General features: G+C 34.2%; 1 protein-coding gene across 1 annotated transcript in view; it reads right to left on the reverse strand.

Moving 5' to 3' along the window:
* Window positions 1-5,970, reverse strand: part of LOC118737178 (calcyphosin-like protein) — a 28,010-nt gene that overhangs the window by 14,928 nt on the left and 7,112 nt on the right. The gene's annotated exons all lie outside the window — the stretch shown is intronic.

The following is a 5,970-nucleotide window of genomic DNA, read 5'->3' on the forward strand; positions in this document are numbered from 1 at the left end:
TTTAATATGTTTAATATTGTTCTTCATCAAAAGGATTTCTTTAAATGCAGATTTTTCCACTTTAGGATTAAAAACTTCAGTTTATTTGATGGCAGTTATAAAGGTATCCTGCCTCAGTGTAGGCCGTTTCGCTGTACAATAATATGCGCAAACAATTGAAAAGTATATATCTATAGGGGTATTCACGATCCGGTGAATTCTGTCTAGCATGGTGCATAGATAGCATAAATAGCAAGATTGGCTAATTTTGTTGTTTTTTAAACACATGAAACAGCAACAATCATTCTATTTATGCTAGATATCTATGCACAGTGCTAGACAATAAGCACCGGATCGTGAATACCCCATATTTATGTACATGTGTACCTACAACCATAAGTATAATCGCAATTAAAGAACATGCTAATGATAGACAAAAAAGTCAATGCATAGGTAGGTGAATATATACATACATACATATATACAACTATGCATACACGCAAATTTACGTCTATGGACGCGTTCACATATAATCTCCCACCCATGGACTTTGTTGAACGTCATTAGTTGTGGCATGTCAATTCTTGTACATACATACATACATACATAGGTACATAAAATACATTAAATTATTCAAATCTAATAGCTCACGCTCAACTCATTTCCGACGCTTTCGCCTTTCTACTCGCATTTGACGAAGTGGGTGGCAGTCGCTTGCAATCAGTGAATGTCAATTGTTGCAAGTAGCTATCCGAACGTTGGCGGCGCATGAGAGTTGATGAGTGTAAGCGAAAAGTGTTACATATGCTATTGTTGCTACTTTTGCTCCTACTCGTCTACTTACTTACTTGTGGGAGTGGGTAATTTGCTAATTTCGGTTGACTTTATTGTCATTGCTGCTTTAGTTGTTTTTGTTGTATACATTATTCATCGATAGTACTTTTTATTATTTATTTATTAGCATAGCGCGATGTGTGTCACATTGTTTGCAAGTAAAATGATTAGTACATATGAACTTAATGTACGAGTTTTGCAGTTGAAGAGTAGAAAGGAAAGTAAAGAAAGAGAGTAGAGGTGAGTGTTGGGATTACCCTACAAGCAGCACTTAAATATGCGAGTGTTTGATCGTGATGTTGTCTCCCAAATGGGGGTATCCACGATTTACGCCACTTCCGAAAAGCAACTAGTTTTTATGATATGGATTTTTATTACAGAAGTACACTCGCAGCTTCGCCATTGTGTTGTGAGTGGAGACCGCTTCAGAAAAAATTTCCGGTGTATGTTTCTTCGAACAAGAATCGAGCTAGAGTTGTTCCAGGGGGTAATACGCACCTCTATTTTTGGCCTACGGTAGCCGATTTGCTAGCCATACCTCGATTTTATTTAAAATATTAAAGTTATGAGTACCTTAAAGCAGCGCCTAATAATGCTTGAAAGGATTTTTGCAAACATGCGATTTAGTTTACTGCAAATAAATTACTTTGTATCTAAACGTTGCAATAATATTTCTTAAAGTATTATGAAATTGAGGATGATTCAGGGGAGGCTCAATAATATTTAAGAAAAATTAATAATTTTGTCTTATTGTCGACATGTACCATACCGGACCATACCGGTTTTCCAAATATCTCAATACCTAACCCAGCTAACGCTTTAAGGTATCCTCAGCTCATCGGGAAGATGGCTAAATACACCTACTGACATGTATTTCGACCCACTTCTTTGCCATTTTTTCAGAACTTTCTCAAATAACTCGAAATTTAGGAGGCGTACGAGTCAAACGGACCCCAGATTCGGAATCAGTGGGTCGAAATACATGTCAGTAGGGGTGGGGCTGGTCAAATGCACAAATCACTTTTTCTTGTGACGGTGATATTGATTGCAAATTTGATTACCCACATGTGAAGGTAAGTAAAAGCTTGTAAAAAAATTCCAGCATTGCTGGGTGAAAATCTCAATTTTGTTGTCCAGTGATTTGAGAAATTTCTTTCTGAACATTTTCATAGTAGCGTACATTGCCTTCTCTCAACGTACATATGTATGTATGTAGTTATTTATATCAGTTAGATATGAAATCTGACGTTACACGAAAGCCCTCATGCTTTGTCGTATATTCGTTAATTTGCCGGCACATTCATATGCAATTACGAATAAAGAGATAGAGATAAATTCACGTGGGCATAAGCCACAAATAAGCATACAAATGCTATGTACACATGTAGTGTAGCGCCACTATTGGCGGACCCCTAACTAACCGACGTGGAACGCTTTTGACAAGCACATTTACTGACTTACTCAACGCTTGCAACTTTAGTTTGTCTCTCGTCGCCGGCAGAGTAACAAGTTCGGCTTTCTGCACAAAAGCTTATACAAAATCTTAAGCGCTGGTTATATTAATTCAGCATTAAGCCCTAGCGTATTTTTTCATTGTTGTGGCCCGAATAAATATCAATTGGTGTGAAGTTTTTCGCAAGTTTGTGTACATAGAAAATTGAACAAAATTTATTGTTTCGACAAATCGATAAATTCGTGGGAGTAAAATGTCCGAGGAAGCAGATGTAAGTACATATGTATTTATAAGTAGAATGAATGTGTGCGGTAAGCAAATAAAGAAGAAGAAAAAAGTTTAGGTGCATGCAGCGTCTGCCTTTCAAGCGCTTGGGGTAATGAACGCTAGAAGCGGCACTTAAAATTTTAGTTTTACAACGGACGGCATACAAATTTTATTGTTTCCACTTTTCTGAGGAAAATTAAATACACGTAGGTAAGCGGGAAAAATTTCAACACACATATTACTCACACATTGGCATTAACAGAATTTCCCTGTCGGAAATGGAACTACTTTAAAAGCAATTTAAAAAGTCCTTTTTTACGAAATAGGAGAAAATTAATTATCCTACTCTGCGTTTTTCAACTAATTTAAAATGCATTAAAATGAATACGTTTTCGTTCTGCACTTCACAGAAGCTTTTTTTCAAGACTCAAATTGTTTCTTTGGGTAAAAAGAGCATCAAATTCGCAACATTTACTCGCTGCATTTGTTTCAAAGTAGTTTTGCCATTAGTTGATTTAAAAGAAAAAAATCACTTCTTTCCGTCAGGGTACTTACCCACCTGTAATCATGTAGAGTTGTACATACTCGTAAATATGTATCAACATTGTATCTTGTCGGACAGCTACATATCATTGCGGGAAAAAATTTTTGCGGTTTTTTTGTTTTTATTATTTTTCTTTCTGGCTCTTCGTTATTGTCTGTTTTCGCTTACTCACCTACTTTTCAGTGAATCACACATATGTTGAGGGTCATTAATTTTCTCACTGCTCTTATTTTTGGTTACCTGTTTTAGTCGTTGTTATTTCTTGTTCAGTGCCAACAAGTGAGTCAGTTACACTTTCAGTTCATTTGCTTCATTTTATTTAAAGAAATGTTGCTAATTATTTTGGCGCGTTTACTGACATAAATATCGTTTTCCCGCAATTCAAGTGACTAAGCTATGCTGATTAGATGAATAAGTGTTTTTTATTAAGGTTTTTTATTTGCCACGTTTTACTCTCAGAAAGAGATATAGAAGAATTATCAGCGAATCTGTGTCCCGTGCTCATGCCTGGGCAAGGGGCCCATAATAAATCGCTAGCATTAAAAAAAGTAAGTGCGCCTTGGCCACACTGTAGAAATGAAACTTACGTTACATATCTATTTTATCCATAACCAATATAACCAATATACATATGTAAAACATATACATTTGCTTTTGCTTAAGGTTAAATTTTTTGTCTTTTTTCTATCTAGAGCCCTCCCTCAAGCCGTGTTCGCAAACAGCGTTATGTGATTTTATAATAGTAACTAAGCCATAAATTAAAAAAAACGGCTACGACAACAAGTAACTTTTATATCGAATATTTTTTTTTTGAATTACCTGAAAATTTGGATAAATAAGCAAAGATAACATAACATAATATTAACAGTCTATACGACGTAAAGCAGTTTTCTAAGTTCATCAGAAGATGGAGACTTTTGAAAGTTTATAAATATTTAAGTATGATAGCGACTTTTGCAAGAGTATTTATAATTTGATGCTATTTTTTCAGAATATAGAAAGATTTTGCACTGTGTTGTTAGTGGACATGAAACTACTTTAACTACTGGTACGTTACTCACCCAAAAAATAAATATCGGAACAAATTTACATAGCGCACTTTGCAAGTGGACTACTCATTTATGTTATTCTGTTTTCCTTTATTTTCATTTTTATCTTTATACTCTATTGATAACAAAATCGATAGTAACATCCCTCCAAATACCGACATCAAAACCGATAAAAATATCGATAACAAAATCGATGATAAATTCGACAAAAATTTCGATAGAAAAATCTATAATAAGATTGGTAGATAAATCAATTAGAAAATCGATAAAAATATTGATAACAAATTTTATAAAAATATCGATAACAAAATCGACAGAAAAAATGGAGTAGAAAATAGATAAAAATATCGATAACAAAATCGGTAAAAATAACGATAACAAAATTGATAAATAATCGATAACATAATCAGTAAAAACATCGACAACACAATCAATAAAATATCGATAACAAAATCGATGACAAACTCAATAAGGAGAACAGACATTGAAGATGACACATTTCCGAAACTGGTTCGATTTAAAACAAAACTTGAGAAGAGATTACGGAAACTCGTTCCAAAATACATCGTTAAAATAATTTCAAATCGGATCTGATGTGCATGCTTAACAGTCTTTCTTGTGCCTTTGTCAGGATAGCAATCATTTGATCAGATAAAACGGAGAAGCATCACTGTCTTCTGCGTTTTCATATGTTTGTTAAATTTGTGCAAATCAATTGAAAATAGGTCTGAGTTGTATGTATATCTTTCAAAAACGATTCACGATGTGGACCATTCGGACAGACATTTTGCCATTGTTTCTTTTAGCTGGCTTCAAATAAATCGCCTTTTGTGTTAAGTATTTATTTATATAAATATTATATACTGATACCGAACTCGATAGCCAAAGAAAACACGACTATTTTCGCAAGTGTAAATGAAAGGAGAGTATGGGGCATAAATTTATAAGAATATCTGCTTGGCAAAGTTATCGGTTGAGATAAATAAATTTAACAATTTCTTTCTAGTAACTAAGTATGTGCGAAGACATTTTAATGCCCCCATTTTTCAACTAAACACGATTGGCGATTTCTCATTTAGCATACACATCAAAAAATTCCAAATTTTTATTTCTACATATTTCTTAAACCTCATATGCTAATTAATATTCCAATTTCTATCTGCACTACATATGTAGATATCAAATCACGACCTCTACTCATTGGAAGCCAATTTGGTTAACAAGTCCATGCGAGAATTGGCAAATGGCGAAGAGAAAGATCCAATTACCAAATTACGTTTGTTATGTCTGAGTCGCGGTGCAACTGGTATACTCGGTATGGGCAGGTAAGTGCAACTGTTAATGGTACTACTCACACACACATACATATACCTATGTATACATATGTATGTACATCATGCATTTATGAACTAAAAGCTCTTAGAAAGTAGCTATGAAACCAAATTACAATATACTTTATCTATGTACATATGTACATTAGAGTGGCCCTACAAAATTTTTCCGAGTTAAGGTTTGGGGCACCTTCCGAAATTGCTCCTCTTGCCGAAAGAGTGCTCATACCAAACTTTATGTTTCTATGTTTCAATTTGGAGGATGCTCATGATGCTCATATTTTGCTTTAGAAGTAGTGGTTAAGCAACCTAAGAATACTTCAAATTTAAATTGTCTGAAAAAATATTTCAAGCTTCAGTTGTCATAGCAACAGTAGATTTTAATAAAAATCACCAATATTTTTGCGAGTTTCTCAGCGATCCAGCGTATTTCAAGGTCATTGAGCACCCTGAATTGTTTACAGTGGAAAATTGAAAGTTAGTACAGATATTACAATTATCAAAAGGAAAAAA

The sequence above is a fragment of the Rhagoletis pomonella genome, unplaced genomic scaffold (genome assembly GCF_013731165.1).
Source record: "Rhagoletis pomonella isolate Grant_MI unplaced genomic scaffold, Rhpom_1.0 Rhpom_scaffold_00004, whole genome shotgun sequence".
Classification (NCBI taxonomy): domain Eukaryota; kingdom Metazoa; phylum Arthropoda; class Insecta; order Diptera; family Tephritidae; genus Rhagoletis; species Rhagoletis pomonella.